Genomic DNA, 17,784 nt, shown 5'->3' with positions numbered 1-17,784 from the left:
TCATCGCTCTGTTGTGTCCGCGTTCCTCTCTCCTCTAGCGACTAACGGTGCACGAGCACGAGACCATCCCGATGGTAGCGGTGAGCTCGTCACAACAGCGGCAAGGTCTCGGAGACGGCGGGTACTGCAATGGCGGCGCGGCAGAGAGCTGATCCGACAGAGGCAACGAGCTGTGTAGCGGCAAGCTAATCTAGCTGCGAGCTGCAGCAACAAGATCGTCGTGACGGTGTCGGTATGGATCCATACGGAACCAACAGTGGCAACAACAGTAAAAACAATATGGGAGGAGGAGGAAGAAGAGTGAACAGCGCCTTGGACTGGCTCAGCCCCAGCAGCGGTGGCGGCGGACGCCCTAACCCTGCTGCCGTCGCTCCTCTCTCGCTGCTTCTCTTTTGGTGCCCATCGGCGAACCCTTGCCGTGGAATCGCTATAAGCTGGACCACCGTGGAACCATGGATGAGCAGCAGCACAAGAGAAGAGGCGAGACGACCTCAAGCTCTACCTGCTGCATCGAGGGAGGAAGAGACAGAGAAAGAGAAGATGGACAAGAGGGAAAGGAGCTGAGGAAGGATGAAGACAAGGGTATATTGGTCCATACGAGAATATATTAGACAAAAAGATGTATAACATGGCATGGTTCCAATCTCAGAAAAACTGCGATGTCATGGTTTCAATTATATGAATTATAATGATATTTTTCAGAATTAGCAAAATAATAATAGTATGGATCCAATTAACACTATATTATATTAACTACGCTCTGTCCATTTTCCCGGTCGCATATAGTAGATTGTTTGGAGCAAGCAGCATGGTTATCATTTTGCAAAGAGAATAAATTTATTAGATGCGATATTAGCCAGATCAAACTGTTTGTTCTTTACCCAGATCATTTTGCATGGAGCAGCAGCATCGTTATCTCAATTACTGGTTGTTCTATAGTTACTCTTTCAGTAAAATTTGTATTGAAATTTTTCCCTGAGATATTTCTCTATTGAAAGGAAAGACTATGAAACACATGGACTGTATAATAACTACACTCAATCCATTTTCCCAGTCAATAGAGCTTGTTTCGAGCTGCAGCATGGTTCTGATTTTGCAATAGATCTAGGGCCTGTTTAGTTCGTAAAATGAAAATTTTTGGACACGAATGAAAAACTAATTTCATAACTCGCCTGGAAACCGCGAGACAAATCTTTTGAGCCTAATTAAGCCGTCATTAGCACATGTGGGTTACTGTAGCACTTATGGCTAATCATAGACTAATTAGGTTCAAAAAATTCGTCTCATGATTTCTCCCCTAACTGTGCAATTAGTTTTTCTTTTAGTTTATATTTAATGCTGCATACATGTGTCCAAAGATTCGATGTGATATTTTTGGGAAAAAATTTTAGGGAACTAAACGGGGCCCAATTCAATTTGAACGGTACAGTCATAACACAAATCAAACTCCAACAAAAATGAAGTTGCAAATTCTATAAAAGCCTTAGAGTAAATTTCATAAAACTGCAGATACTTTGCACAATCTATCACAAAACTACATTTTTAAGAACTTGTTTCACAAAACTACAGATTCAGTGTCTTCGTTTATCACAAAACTACATGTACTTTCCATAACATATCACAAAACTACAGATTCAAGAACTTTTTTCACAAAACTACAGATTAAATATATTCATTTATCCCAAACATATTTATTGTCTTCTTTTATCACAAAACTACATATTTACTGTCTCCATTATCACAAAACTACAGGTTTTAGCATCATTAAAACCTGTAGTTTTGTGATCCAGTAGTTTTGTGATAATAGAGACACTAAATATGTAGTTTTGTGATAAATGAAGATAATAATTGTGTAGTTCTATGATAAACGAATACACTAAATTTATAGTATTGTGAAATAAGTTATTAAATATGTAGTTTTGTGATAGATTGTACAAAGTACATGTAATTTTGCAGTTTTGTGATAAACGGAGATATTAAATCTGTGGTTTTATGAAACAAGCTCTTAAATATGTTTTGTGAGAAATTATGCAAAATACTTGTAGTTGTGAAATTGAATCAAAGCCTTATCACTGAGAGGCAGGCTGAATGTGGTTAAGGTTGATAGAGACTTAGAGGAAAGTTTATTTATGTGTTCAAACATCAAACCAATGGTTACTTCAAATATTATGCATGGAGTATGTCGTCATCAGCAACTTTAGAATTTAATTTGCTACTTTGTTTTATTAGTCGTAGTTTAAAGAAATATTTTATTTTATAACCATTTTTAAATACTATTTCAAAATGAGTACACCTTCGAAACTCAATTCTTAGGGGTGTTTAGATACAGGGGTGTAAAGTTTTGGCGTGTCACATCGGGTATTATATAGGGTGTCGCATGGTTGTTCGGACACTAATAAAAAAACTAATTACAGAGTCCGTCAATAAACCGTGAGACGAATTTATTAAGCCTAATTAATCCATCATTAACAAATGTTTACTGTAGCACCACATTGTCAAATCATGGCTTGTCTCACAAATTAGTCGCAATCTGTGTAATTAGTTATTATTTTAGCCTATATTAATACTTCATGTAGATGTTCAAATGTTCAATGTGACAGGGTGTAAAATTTTGAGGTGGAATATAAACGCCCCTCAATCTTTTTTCTGGGACTACAGTCGACGACACGTCGGAAGGAAAAAAGTTTTTTTTTTTGAGAGCTCTCCACTTTGAGTACAAGCTGTAGTATCCACGCATGCTAGACCTATCAACTATACACACACGTGCTAATAAGATACACAAAGCCATCTAAGGACCTTGTGCGTGACGAGGACGTCACTCTACTATTGTGGCGCTGGCACGGGAGAGCTGGAAATTTATTTGTGAACACGTCGGAAGGAAAAAAAGTTGAGTACCTACGGTTACCACAACAACCGCTTGCACTACTTCCCAGTGGAAGCACTGTAAAAAAAAGGGAAACCTGGTAGGGCAGTGCCCCCGATCCCTTTGTAATTCCCCTTACATCCTCGTTGCTCCCCAACACCACCCACCATCTGTCGGTTCCTGTGTATTAAATCCCAAGGGAAAGCAAACCAGGCAGGGATTGAGTGGATTGCTTCCCCTGATCACATTCTTCAAACTATATACTACTTTCTTCATATTTTAATGTATGATATCGTTGACTTTTCATCTAATATTTGACCATTCGTCTTATTCAAAAATTTTATGTAATTATGATTTATTTTATTGTGACTTGATTCATCATCAAATGTTCTTTAAGCATGACATAAATATTTTTATATTTTCAAAAAAAATTAAATAAAACGAATGGTCAAACGTTGGTTAAAAAGTTAACAGCATCATACATTAAAATACGGAGAGAGTAATCTTTTTGGCCAGTATTCCAGCAACATATTGACATATGAAACAGCAAGACGGAAAGGGGTTTTACAAAAAGGAAGCACAAGTTTTGGATTATTATCTGCAAACGAATTTTCACTGCACTATAATCTGTCCAAAAATGTATTGTCCTGTAATTTCATCAATGTATCTAAATTCACGACTTGTGTTGAAGTTGAACTCACCGAAAAAGAACAAATTCCAAGAGTATACAAATATAAAGGTCCCAAATTCATAGCTTGGTGACAAGTAAAGTCGGTAAAACAATACAGCCTACACCTACAAATGCAAATGTTAGTAATTAAAATCTGAACCTACTACTGCAAAGCAAGCCATCAGATAATGGGACAATCACACAAGTCTTCTGGCCATCAACCAGTACCAATGGTAGGAGCTAATGCATCCAAACCCTGGAAAACATGACAAAAGAACTGGGTAGTGTTAAGTATACATAAAGATACTAAACAAACATTTTGAAATAGATATGGGCATTGATCCATCATGCTTAGCTATTATTCTATAAACTATGGAGGTTCAGGAAGGACAAGCGAAATTTCCTCTGGAGATGCCTTCATCCAAGGGGATATGACTGAAATATAGTGCAGAAGAGGACACATAACATACTAGCATGGGACAATCACACAAGTCTTCTGGCCATCAACCAGTACCAATGGGAGGAGCTAATGCATCCAAACCCTGAAAAATATGACAAAAGAACTTGGTAGTGTTAAGTATACATAAAGATACTAAACAAACATTTTGAAATAGATATGGGCATTGATCCATCATGTTTAACTATTATTATTCTATAAACTATGGAGGGAATATGACTGTAATCTACTGCAGAAGAGGACACATAACATACTAGCACTAAAACCACTGCTCTAGCATATTGTTTATCAGCCAGCCATTTGATAAGCCTCCAGGAGCGGCATAGCCAGCCCATCGGATGGGCTGGCCCACTTACACTTTCTTACTCACTTCGTGTAAAAGGGTTAACCTAGGAGTAACATGGTTGAAGGGTAGAGACCTTATAAGTTGGTTCCACTCGGACTAAACTGGTAAGGTGGTACTAAACATACGCACGCAACTCACATGGGCCACACATATCTAATCTTTATTGGGTCGGGATGTCCCACACATATGTGACATCCTGGCCCAATTGAGTTAGGAGTTGGCCCAATTCAACTCACCGTCCCAGTAAGCAGCAGCAGCAATCAACAATCAGTAGTAAACAATTAGCACTACCAACTCAGCAATCAGGACTTGTAATCAACATCAGCAATTCAAGTAGCAGCCATAAGCACCGGTTCAGTTGCATCAGAAAACAACAGCAGCACCAGCAACAGCGACAGACCATGATCAATTATCAACTCCAGCAGCAGAAATCAACATCAACAGCGGCAGCCTTCAGTTATTATGGTTAGGTTGAGCTCCTCCTGCTTGTGAATGGGGTCAGGTCTCAGGTGGGCATGCACCTGAGCTCCTCTCTTGCTTACTGCCAACATGCGCTTCCTGAGCCACACGAGCCGAGATGCCCACTCGCCAGTGATCTCCTGCCATATTTGAGGAAGATGTTGCCGACGGTGGAGCAGCTTGAGGCGGCGGCTGACGAGGTCACGAGAAACTATGTGGAGGGAAATATGTTTGCTACCGCGCAAGAACGAATCACGAGCAGCAGGAAAGCAGCGGATTGGGAGCGCTCTATTTGTTTAGATGAATAAATGAATTCAGAAATTGCATCTATTACACATAGTCGAGAAACTATGTGTAACACTAGGTCAGCATGCATCTATTTGTTTAGATGAATGAATGAATTCAGAAATTGCAACTCATCTTCCGTGCAGAAAGCTCATTTCGGTCATTATCAAAAAAAAAAAAGAAAAAGAAGAAAGCTCATTTCCGTACAATTGTCATATTAACCTCTCTAAACTCCGTGGGATAGTTGAGAAATTACCGCGCCACGTCATCCTGATTTTGCAAAAAAATGTTATGTGGATCTACTTGAAAGACCAGAGACAACAAACCACTAAACTGAAATGCAATAATTGGCCCCCATGCAAATTCATTTGATCCTCGGCCATATGCTAGTGAGTAAGTGAGACATCATGGGCAAATTAGAGAACGGATCAACTTCTTGGTGTAAATTAATAAGAACTTTATCATCACATCTACCATCTTTCACTCATAAATTGTGATAACTGTAAGGCTACATGCGTCTCATCTTTATATATGCAAGTCGTCCATCTGAAATATCTTTACCCATTTAGTTTTCCCTCTTAGCTTGAACAAACAATTGACCTCAAGGTAATCTACAGTGAACTAGGAATGATAGGCATCAGGTATTGGTACATCTATCTCCAGTCAAACAGTTGCCCATTTCTGTTTGCTTTCTCAAGTAGTAGATCCTAAATTCGTTGGAGCCTTGGAGGCCGGATGCCCACACTGAGATTTCAGTCCTGGTCCAGATGGTATACTAAAAGGAAACCGATCAACATTATAATGGGTAAAAGATCATTTTTCTCCTCATCAGTTCGAATTTGCAGATTTAGCTGAACTCGTTGGTTGTTGGACAGGGCATGGTGCCAGCAGGTAGGAGAACTATTTTGGGGGCTCGTTTTATTGTGGAAGATTAAACGAAAAATACTTTACGGCCTGTTTGGTTGGAGGGAGTTTTTAAGGAGGGATTGGATTGGGAGTTTAGAGAGATGAGGCTATTAACTGCTTTGTTTGGTTGGGATACATGAGAATTTTGGTGGAATGGGGATGGGGAATTGAGGAAGAAACTCCCTCTTTTTAGTACCTGGGTAGGAGGTGGTAATTAGGAGGGAATTCCTCCTTTAATTTGCCTAAACAATTCTCAGCCATCCGTTTTCGTTAATGACTTAATCTTCAACTAAACTCCCTATCAATTTCCACCACCTCTACCAAACAAGATACTGGGATTAAAAATCAAATTCTCACCTTAATCTCACCGTCAATTCCCTCGTGTAAACTCTCAACCCCTTCCCTCAAGTTGCCAAACAAGCCGTACATACGGTTACGGCTTCAGGTGCGGTAATCAGTAGGTAAAGAAATAGGGCCAGGTATTTGTTTTTTTGTCACTACCACACAATCGATTTTTCCAGATGAGACCCCCTCTATGTTACAGGTGGACCATAACTACTCCCACATGTGAAAATCCCTTCTGCGAGGGCGGTTCAAGAATCGCATGCGAAAATAAACATATTTCTTAGGCCCGCGTGCAATTTTTTCACCCAGCTCTATTTTTCCCATCTCTCTCCATCTCCATCATACCCTTTCCTCTCTTTTGTCTGAGTCTCTTTCTCCTCCCATTTCCTCTCATTCCTCATACCACCTCTCCTCACTCTCACACATGACAGGAGAGGCCCCCTGCGGGTGACGATGACAGGGGAGGCTACCGGCCTTGAGCAAATCCGCCAATGCCAGCCTCCCTCTCCCTCATAGATCCGGTTGCGATGTTAGGAGAGGTGCGGATCCGTCGTCGCCAGCCTCACCCTCCTCATGGATTCAGTGGCAGCAGCACGGGGACGCGCCGATATAGTGACAACAACAATGACGACGATGGGATGCGCAGTCCTCCCTCGCAGAGCTGGTGATGACAACAATGATAGCAAGCCATCGGGCGGCGGATCTGGTGAGCCCGGCCCTAGGAGGGATGGATCCGCCTACGTCAGCCTCTGGTGCAGCCGGGTCTCGACGACGATGGTGGCGGCGGCTAGGACGGATTTGGGTTAGGGTTTCGACTTTTTGTTTTATTTTTTTCACTAAAATTTTGTTTGCAAGTGGTCGGCATAGGTGACTGTATGCGAAAATCCTATTTTTGCTTGCTGTTGCGCTGCCAGCATAGAAAGATGTTGATTTTCGCATATACCTAGGTGCATGCAACGAAAACGAAAACCTGTTTTAGCCATTTGCAAAAATTATTTTTTACTAGCGTGTTGGGCTAGAATTAGCTGCCCGTTTAAGTGTATAGTGATGATGATGTGTAGGTAACTTTATCGTGACGTTTTAAATTATTATATTTATTGAACTCGAAGTATATGAAGCAACTAGTTAAGTGTTTGTTGGTATCAACATTTGTTGAGCATTGTAACACACTCAAAAATTAATTTTAGAAAAAAAAAACATGTTAAAAGTTTTATATTTAAATGAACGTTTGGCTTTCTATCATGTGTTGTAAGGCTTCCTTTCATTTTTTTTTTGTTTGGTGGATGAGAAAATATTGAATTAAGCCTAAAGGAGCCAAAAGCCGCTACAGAAAAATGCAGTAATAATGATGATTTCGCCAGTGTTTGGGGTGGGGAATTCCTCACCAAAGGCGGAACACCAACAGATGATCTCCTGGAAAGGAAAAATGTTGTCTTGCTCCATCTCTAGCAGGTCCTTCTCCGCATTAGACATGTCGGGGATTTCTCTCTCCTCTGCCAGTTGGAAAGGAAAGGGGAAGCTCCGATCTAGGTTTTTTGGGTGAAGATTGACGTGGGAGCTAAAGGAGTATGGAATGAGGTGCTGCGCCGCGCGATTTGTGTGAGGTTTCGGAGGTGGAGGCAAACCCTATGATTTTGGTTTCAGCAACTGAATGCAGGCGGTGAACAAGAGTGCGGAAGGGGAAATTTTCGGAGAGAAGATGAAGCGGTGGACAAAACGGAGATTTATACACGTGTCAAGGTTTCGGCTGTTGTACTGGACCAAGGCTTGGTGCGTTTGCATCACATTCAATGAACAGGTGCGGTAGGGCTGCATCCTTATTGGGCCTTGGTGGTTATTGCTTCGGCGATACATTTGCAGTATGAGCTTGACACCTTAAAGAATTCCTTATTCCCTGCAAAGTGGTTTTCTATCAAGGTCAATGCAATGTGATTTTTGAGGGACCAAAATCCTTTTTCTATAAAGTTCGGTGCTGATTGATGATATTTCTTTTATATAAGCCATAGTTGCCGACTGTTACGCGCATTTTAAGCACGGTTGGCCTAGCGCTACATGATTTTTTTTCTGTTAATTAAGTCGCAGTTGACTTTGAACTATGCACGGTTGGCCTAGTGTTATGCGTGTCAAATTATTAATAGGAGAATGGTATATCACTCGAGCAATAGCACTCAGTGATTGGCACCACATACGCTTTAATGCAATATAAAACCACTCGAATGGTTATCTCTTTAGGATTTTTTACTATATGTTTAGTTGAGTTTCAACTAATCACATAGTCGGAGCTACACCTATTAGGTGCATCTATTTAGGGCTAGTATGGGTAACTATGCTTTAAAAGAATCTAGGGAGATACTTTAAAATTAAGGGCCTGTTTAGTTCGCGAAATAAAAACTTTTGGGTGTGTCACATCGGATGTTTGACCGGATATCGAAAGGGGTTTTCCGACACGAATGAAAAAACTAATTTTATAACTCGCCTGAAAACCGCGAGACGAATCTTTTGAGTCTAATTAATCCGACATTAGCACATGTAGGTTACTGTAGCACCTATAGCTAATCATGGACTAATTAGTCTCAAAAGATTCATCTCGTGATTTCCTCCCTAACTGTGCAATTAGTTTTTCTTTTAATCTATATTTAATGCTCTATACATGTATCCAAAGATTTGATGTGATGTTTTTGGAAAAAACTTTTAGGGAACTAAACGGTCCTAATAACCTACGTTGGACAGGGGCTTGGAAGGCAACAGGAGCATTCGATATGCCAAGTCTTTATTATGTGCGGAAGTGCGAGACTCAACGCTGTCATGAGGCAGCGAGCTCAGAGTGCTCATGAGAGCAAGTTTAATAGTATAGCCAACTATTAGCTCTAAGTTATCTATAGCTAATGTAATAGCTAATTCATACCGTAGTTTTTACTATACTATTAATATCTGGTCCTACCTGTCATAAACACATTACGTCTTGGAGTCCGTACTGTAGCTGGCTACAAATCTGCAGCCCGCTGCTTTTCTCTGTCTCCTTTTATCTCTTTAAAATATGTTTATAGCTGGCTTATAGCCTGCTATTGTACCTGCTCTGAGGGATTAACTTATATGTACACGGATCATGCTAATATCTTATAAGAGCAGGTACAATAGTAGGCTATAAGTCAACTATAAATATATTCTAAAGAGATAAAGAAAGAGAGAGAAAAGCAGCGGGCTATGAATCTGTAGCCAGCTGCAGCGCGGACTCCAAGACGTAATGTGTATATGACAGGTGGGACTATATATTAATATTATAGTAAACAACTATTATATGAATTGGCTATTATATTGGCTACAAATGATTTGAAGCTAGTATTTGGCTATACTATTAAACTTGCTCTAAATCAGGTTGCAGTTGAGTACTGAAGGTTTTTTTTTTTAATAGACCTGTGTGCTGAAATGGACCGATCGAAAATCAGCTATAAATCTTCTTAATTTCGGCCCATAAGAAAAAGGAAATGCATTGTGCTTGAGGTTTTTTCCTTTCATGTTCTGAAAAGTAACATATGGATGGTAATATTCATGAAGCGCAGTGTGCAGTTATATATGTTTACTTTAACATAAATTTATGCCAATAAATACTCCCTTCCGTTACATAATTCTTAATGTTTTCTATATTATAATAATATACTCCCTCTATCTATTTTTGATAGTCATATTTCCAATTCTGAAAAATTTATTTTCGATAGGCATATTTCAATAAAATAACCTATCCTCTTAATGATTTTCTCGGATTTAATGCGTGACTCTCTATTCTTCCACACATGATTGGTTATATGGGCATTGAGAAATATAAATATTAATAAATCGCTTGCTTACGAGAAATGGCTAGTAGCATATTTAAATGGATGATAAATTGATAAGTAGAATTACTTATCCTTGGTCTGTGTGCCAAGATGAAATATGACTATCAAAAATAGATTAAGGGAGTAGAATAAAACAATATATTTTTACTATTTCATTACTTTATAAGTTAAATATTATATTATTTATATAGAGATGTACTATACTACACCAATTAGGTGCGTTATAAAAAAACGCACACGTCATAGGTAACCCCCACCCCCTACCGCACCCCAGCTTTAAGCTACAGTCAGATATATAAGTTTGATCTTAACCTTATTAAAACATCGAGAATTATAAAACCGGAGGAAGCGTCGTACCGTGCATGTAATAAAGCAAGGAGACAACAATACGTGCTGGCTGTTCTACAAAAAACCGTGTGCTCCGTCTCATCATTGTACATAGCTACATGCTTAGTGCGCATAGTTAGGTTATACGTCCTCCATCTATCTGGGGTTGGAAGGCAGCAGGAATGGTCGATGCATTAAGCAAACATATGTTCCTGTGCAAATCCGCTGTTGAGCATGAGGGCCGAGGCATGAAAGCTCAATGGCACGAACACGACCGCCATGGATGCCTCCACCCTTTGCACCACAGACAGCCACCACAAGCACATACCGGCACCCAGTAGTCTGACGCACGCATGGCAGCTGCATTTGCCCAGGAGAGTTCACATGCAGTTGTGTACCGAGCCTCAAATTCCAAGGTACGGCCCTGTACCCGATGTGCCAGCCTGCAGCACGCGAGCATGCCAGCAGTCGGCTCCGCTTCTTCCAAAAGAGAAGGTGCACGGCTTGTTATCATTTCGTTGAGGTTGTTGACTTGTTGAACATTGCTCATAGAATGCAGATATATATGTTGCATGCTCCGTCGATTCGGAGCACTAAGTACATTTATTCGTTGCGATGTTAGACATATCAAACTGTTAGAGGTATACCACGAGGACCTTCGGCCAGGCCTACCGAAACGAAGGACATAAGCAAAGGCGCGAGCCGGAGGCAAGCGGCGAAGGTCGAAGGGAGAACATAGGCGAAAGCTAAACGGCGAAAGCCGTGGCATCGAGCTGACAAGCTTCGTCAAAGATGGACTCTGCCGGAGGGTCGTAGAGTCGAAGGCCGCAAGGCGAAAGCCCACGAAGGGCATGGGTTTCGCCAAGTATCAAACCTTGCCAGGAGAAGGCCCAGTGGGCCGACACGCCTTCCAGAGGCTTCGCCAAGGACTGGGCCGAGTCACTTGGCCCATCAGGAGCCCATACGAGCAAAAGACACTGTATGCCCATAAAGATGTTCCTATCATAAGGGCAACCATGTAAATTCTCCTGTAAAGCCTAAACCCTAAAAGGAGAGTCTGTAATAGGGCTATAAGTAGTCCCCTAGGGCCATGTAACAAGGGGATCCGAAAATTTTCTACTAAGCAAATTGTCTTTACTTCCAACCACTGTTAAAAGAACCACGTCCTTCGACGTGACGCAGTTGTCGATTCGACAACACAAACTAACAATACTATTGCAAATTTTATGAAAAAGCCCTTGAGACCCAGAGACAAGGCTGAATCCGCAGCATCATAGTTTGGTTGTGTGGTGGTTTTTTCACTTAAAGACTAGAGGTTCTTTAATGGATCCATAAATAAAAGAACGGCAAAATTTGCTATAGGATACTTAAAAACGTGTAATTAACCATGGGACACCGCAAAGACATGAATTGGTTATAAGACACCATAAAAGAGCAGTAATTAGCTACTAGACACTGGAGGCATTATTTTATTATTTTTCTGGCATTGTGACGGTGTGCGTGCCGCTGCTGCTGCTATGCATGCTTGTCTCGGCGGTCGGCGTCGTCAGGGCCTTTGCTGCCCAGGCTATCAACGCCTTGCCAATGTTCGCGTACAAGCCCTCTAGCGCGGTGGAGAAGGATGGCGTTGGCGGCGCCGCACTGTACGCGGTGTACCATGTCGGGAGGAAGAGGACAAGAAAATAGAGGAGAAGCTGACATCCTTGGCCTACATAATCAATCCTCCAAATCCTGGCCAATAGTTTACTGGCATGTGGTCTGTGGACCCAATGAGTTTAAAAGCTCTCCATGGCCCACAAATTTCTTTCTCTCTCCATGTTGTTCGGAAATAAAAAAATAATATATCCGGTGTCTATTAGCTAATTACCACTCTTTTGTGGCATCCTATAGCCAATTCACGTAGGTGTCCCACAGCTGATAACACGTTTTTTTAGCGTCTTATTGCAATTTTTGCCATGGACAAGTTATGAGAAATTAGTGGTTGTAGGTGAAGTTATGCTTACAAGTCTTTAACACTTGGGTTTAAACCATGGTACCTTCAAATGTTGTGCATCAGGAAGGAAGTTATGAGAAGTTAGTGGTTGTAGGCGAAGTCATCAGGAAGTTTGGAATTTAATGAGGTTTGAGATTTGTTACTTTTTCAAACAAAGTTAAAAACAATTGTTTTGTAATCATTTTTAAATATTATTTCAAAATGAACTATTTTAAAACTCAATTCTCAGCCTGATGTATATAGGACAATAGTCACCCGAGAAGAAAAAAGCGAGACCCTACGGTTGCCACGGCAGCTGCTTTTTCTACTTTCTAGCTGCACCGCTGTCAAAACACATATGCAAAACTAGGTAATGTGACACTGTTGTCCATTCGCAATTCCCCTGCCTTAGTTGTTGCTCTCCCTAAGCCACCAACCACCATCAGCCCTTCACAGCCCCGCCCTCTCTCTAAACCGATGAAATCCTCAAGTCTCTATGAAGGATATGGGTATACCCACACGGCGTGCATATCCGAACGGGTAGTAGGTGGGCTGAATCCATATAATATGTAATAGATTAGGACACGGTTATCATGATGTCTTATATTCAAAGACTGGGCATCGAGTGCTGGCTAGATGCTACCATGTATAAAATTAGGAAACTGAGGTCGTGCCTGGCTAGGTTTTCCTCATTGTAACCCTATCCACCAACCTATATAAGATGGGCAATACGTCTCTCGAGGACAACGACCACAACAAAAATCCACAAATCATTACACTTGATGAATTCAATCCACCAAACATGAGTATGGTATTATCTCTCATTGAGAGTGTCTAAACCTATCTAAACATTTGTCTCCGCGCATCGATCCGGTTTTTGGATCACGGACGTAGCCACATAAATTTAGTGCCAATCGATAACATTCAGTCTCCCACCCCCTCCCACGCCAACACCAACTTCGAAATCTATCTGGTTGAGGATGTCGCCTCCATCATCTGATCAGTTCCTCGATGTCACCGGAGATGGAAGAAAAAGTTAACGATCACAATGCATATTAGAGAGGAAGAAATTTGTGAGACATTGCCCCTAATTTTCATGCGAATGTAGTTTACCATTTCTGTAGTGACAATGGCCATTTTGTACGCCAACATTTACACTGAACAATCAAGGCTGGTCGAGACCTCAGTAGTAATAAAAGCATCAAAACCTCCGGTCTCTACTATTCTCTGTTATAACTTCTCCATTATATATTCTCATTTCATTCCTTCCAAATATCATTGTTGTAGTTCATCATTCCTTCCCCCAGCACAGACAACACGCCACTAGCTAGGATGGTTAACGGCGTACTGTTGTTAAACAGGGAGGGGGGGCTGTTGGGATACGCATAGGCTACGATAGCATAAATCAAAATTTTCTATCGCGTAAACCAGGAACCATGCAAGTATTACATCATAGATCGTTATCACTCGACGCACTGCGCAGCGGAAGAAGACGCTGAGAAGTCGCAGGAACTCTCGCGAAGTAGCGCGCGTCGATGTAGAGGAAGTAGTCGATCACACTGGCTCGACCTTCTCCTCCATGTGCGTTCTCCTCGCCGTACTCCCACGCCGATCGGCACTGCAAACCAACGGCGCCTCTACCGGTATCCACACGTACAAGGACGGAACGCCACGCGCAGATGTGCTAGCACCAGCGCGCGGCTAGGGTTTTGCTAGGGAAGGGAAGTGACGGCTAGGGTTTCTCACGTGATGCAATGCCTCCGCTAGTCACACGCCTCACGAATATATAGGATCCATCACTTGGGCCTCCAAGGCCCGTAGGACTCCTATTCGGATCCCTATCCGAATTAAGCTTATATTGGATCTCTATCCAATCCCCTTATTCCGGCCCATTAAGCGTGCGACCCTGTAGGTTCATATATACTCGGCTGTAACCCGAAAACTCCTTTTCAGTCCACGCGTCAACAACAGCTCCTAGCAGAACGTATTGACCCACCGGGCATACATAAAGATCATATCGGCTGAACCTCTAGTGTATACTTGTATGAACCCCTTTGCCTCACGATATTGATTAAGCTCAAGGCTAGATATGTGCCATCCTCTAATAGCTCAATCATTCACTCGAACCTGTTGATAGATTATGTAACTTGTGATTGACTCCTCAATCACCTTTGGCATGGCCATGCACTTCCATAATCTGCAACATCGAGTGGCCCAGAGATATCTTTCCATAGGAGGGGAAAATCTCATCTTGATTATTCATATCCTACTACCTGTTTCACAGCATACCCGAAAACTACTTTTATAGCTACCCATTTACGGAGTAGCATTTAGCAGTCCCTAAGTAAGCTGCTACACATGTTGAGAACCATGATAATCTCAGGTCTAAGGATTCAACACCAACACTAAATGAGATCACTGATGACACAACACATATGGCTCTTGTAGTGTCTCATGTTAGGTCTATCCAACAACATGTTCACCAACATGTGTCCACATTATTAATTTGGTATCTCTATGCCATGATCCATGAGACATGATCATCAGTTAATACATGTGCTGATCATATAAACATATTTGTTCCACATATGATATTTGATTAGGATCCTTTAGAAATAGTAACAAACAACATAAAGAGTCTCATGAAAGAATAACATATTCATTAACCAATAAGGAGTTATCTATTTCAAAGAACAATGTCGAATAAATATGTAAACATTGTATATGATACAATCATCTTTATGATTGCCTCTAGAGCATATCACTAACAGTCTCCCACTTGCACTAGAGTCAATCATGAGCGTATCTTATACCCATTGCCCTAGTGTGTGCCTCATGCTTAGGCTGAGGGAGTGGCTTTGTCAACGGATCTGCAACATTCAAATCCATATGTATTTTTCATATCTTCACATCTCCTCTACCCACTATCTCGCGAATGATGTGATACCGCCGTAAAATGTGTTTGGACTTTTGATGCGATCTAGGCTCCTTGGCTTGGGCAATGGCACCACTATTATCGCAATAGAGGTCCATAGGGCTAGAAGCACTAGTCATCACACCTAGTTGAGAAACAAATTTCTTTATCCAAATAGCCTCCTTTGCTGCTTCAGAAGCGGCAATGTATTCGGCTTCTTTTGTAGAATCAGCCACTGTATCTTGCTTGGAACTCTTCCAACTCACAGCGCCTTCATTCAGGCAGAACACAAATCCAGACTGCGATCTAAAATCATCTTTGTCGGTTTGGAAGCTTGCGTCAGTGTAACCATTTACAACGAGCTCTTCCTGTCCTCCATAGACTAGGAACATATCCTTAGTTCTTCTCAAGTAGTTCAGGATATTCTTTACAGCTATCCAGTGACTCTCACCTAGATCTGATTGGTATCGGCTTGTTGCACTAAGTGCATATGAAACATCTGGATGTGTACATAGCATAGCATACATGATGGATCCGATTGCCGAGGCATATGGAATCACACTCATCTTGTTTCGCTCATCAGACATTTGAGGACACTGATTCTTGCCAAGATTAATGCCATGTGACATCGGTAAGAAACCTTTCTTAGAATCTTGCATGTTGAACCTCTTCAACACCTTGTCAATGTATGTACTCTGGCTTAATCCAATTAGCCTCTTTGATCTATCTCTATAGATCCTTATGCCCAGAATATATGCTGCTTCCCCTAAATCCTTCATTGAAAAACTATTTTTCAACGATGTCTTAACGGATTCAAGCATAGGAATATCATTCCCAATCAATAATATGTCATCTACATATAGGATTAGAAACACCAGTGCGCTCCCACTAATCTTCTTGTATACACAAGGCTCTTCTTCGTTTTTGACAAAGCCCAAAGCCTTGACTACTTCGTCAAAACGAATATTCCAACTCTGAGATGCTTGCTTCAACCCATAAATGGATTTCTGCAATTTGCATATATTTTTAGCTGATTGTGGATCAACAAAACTCTTGGGTTGTGTCATGTACACATCCTCATCGAGATTTCCATTGAGGAAAGCTGTTTTGATATCCATTTGCCATATCTCATAATCGAAATAGGCAGTAATCGCCAAAACAATCCGAATAGATTTTAGCATGGCGACTGGCAAGAAAGTTTCATCATAATCAACACCTTGAATTTGTCTGAAACCTTTCGCCACCAATCGTGCCTTGTAGATGTGAACATTTCCATCTACATCTGTCTTTTTCTTAAAGACCCATTTGCACTCAATGGCTTTTACACCATCAGGTGGATCAACCAAGTTCCAAACTTGATTGACATGCATGGATTCTATTTCGGATTTCATGGCTCCAAGCCATTTCTCAGAGTCTGGTCCCACCATTGCTTCCTCATAAGTAGTAGGTTCATCGTTGTCTAACAACAATATATCACATTGTCCTGTAGTTAACAACGCATACCTCGCAGGTGTATGCCGTATTCTTTCGGACCTTCGTGAAGCCGGTGCTTCCACAACTGGTTCAGCAACAACTTGTTCAACCTGTTGAACAACATCTTGCTCAGCTTGTTGTGGTTGTATGGACGTTGAAGCGTTTTCCGGTGTTTCCTAAATTTCTTCAAGTCGCACCATGCTCCCACTATCCTTTCTTGAAACAAACTCTTTTTCCAAGAAAACACCGTGTCTGGCGACAAACACTTTGCCCTCTTCCTGATTATAAAAATAATATCCTTTCGTTTCCTTAGGATACCCCACAAAGAAGCATTTATCTGATTTAGGTGTGAGTTTGTCCGATTGCAAACGTTTTACATAGACCTCACAGCCCCAAATCTTTAGGAAAGACAAACTAGGACGCTTCCCAGTCCATATCTCATATGGTGTCTTATCCACAGATTTTGATGGAACCCTATTTAGTGTGAACGTAGCTGTCTCTAGAACGTTACCCCAAAAACTTAGCGGTAGATCAGTTTGGCTCATCATTGATCGCACCATGTCCAACAATGTACGATTCCTCCGTTCAGACACCCTATTCCACTGAGGCGTTTCTGGCGGAGTGAGTTGTGGAACAATTCCACACTCCTTTAGATGATCGCCAAATTCAAGCCTCAAGTACTCTCCACCACGATCAGATCGTAGATACTTGATTGTCTTGCCCAAATGATTTTGTACCTCATTCTGAAATTCCTTGAACTTTTCAAAGGACTCAGACTTATGCCTCATTAAGTAGACATAACCATACCTACTAAAGTCATCGGTAAAGGTAATAAAGTACCCAAAACCACCTCTGGCAGTTGAGCTCATTGGTCCACATACATCAGTATGTACTAGTCCCAATAGTTCACTTGCCCTTTCACTTTGACCCGTGA

The 17,784-nt window shown here is 41.3% G+C and overlaps 1 long non-coding RNA gene across 1 annotated transcript; it reads right to left on the bottom strand.

Moving 5' to 3' along the window:
• Positions 1–3,619: 3,619 nt before the first annotated feature.
• Positions 3,620–7,969, bottom strand: LOC127755950 (uncharacterized). Its single transcript, XR_008013075.1, has 3 exons — positions 7,717–7,969; positions 4,004–4,075; positions 3,620–3,789 (listed from the first exon to the last, which is right to left on the bottom strand). It is a non-coding gene; the product is annotated as an uncharacterized LOC127755950 (long non-coding RNA).
• Positions 7,970–17,784: the final 9,815 nt, after the last annotated feature.

Source organism: Oryza glaberrima, chromosome 11 (assembly GCF_000147395.1).
Source record: "Oryza glaberrima chromosome 11, OglaRS2, whole genome shotgun sequence".
In the NCBI taxonomy this organism is placed as follows: domain Eukaryota; kingdom Viridiplantae; phylum Streptophyta; class Magnoliopsida; order Poales; family Poaceae; genus Oryza; species Oryza glaberrima.
The sequence above is the reverse complement of the archived record's forward strand: the minus strand, read 5'-3'. Positions and strand labels throughout refer to the sequence as shown.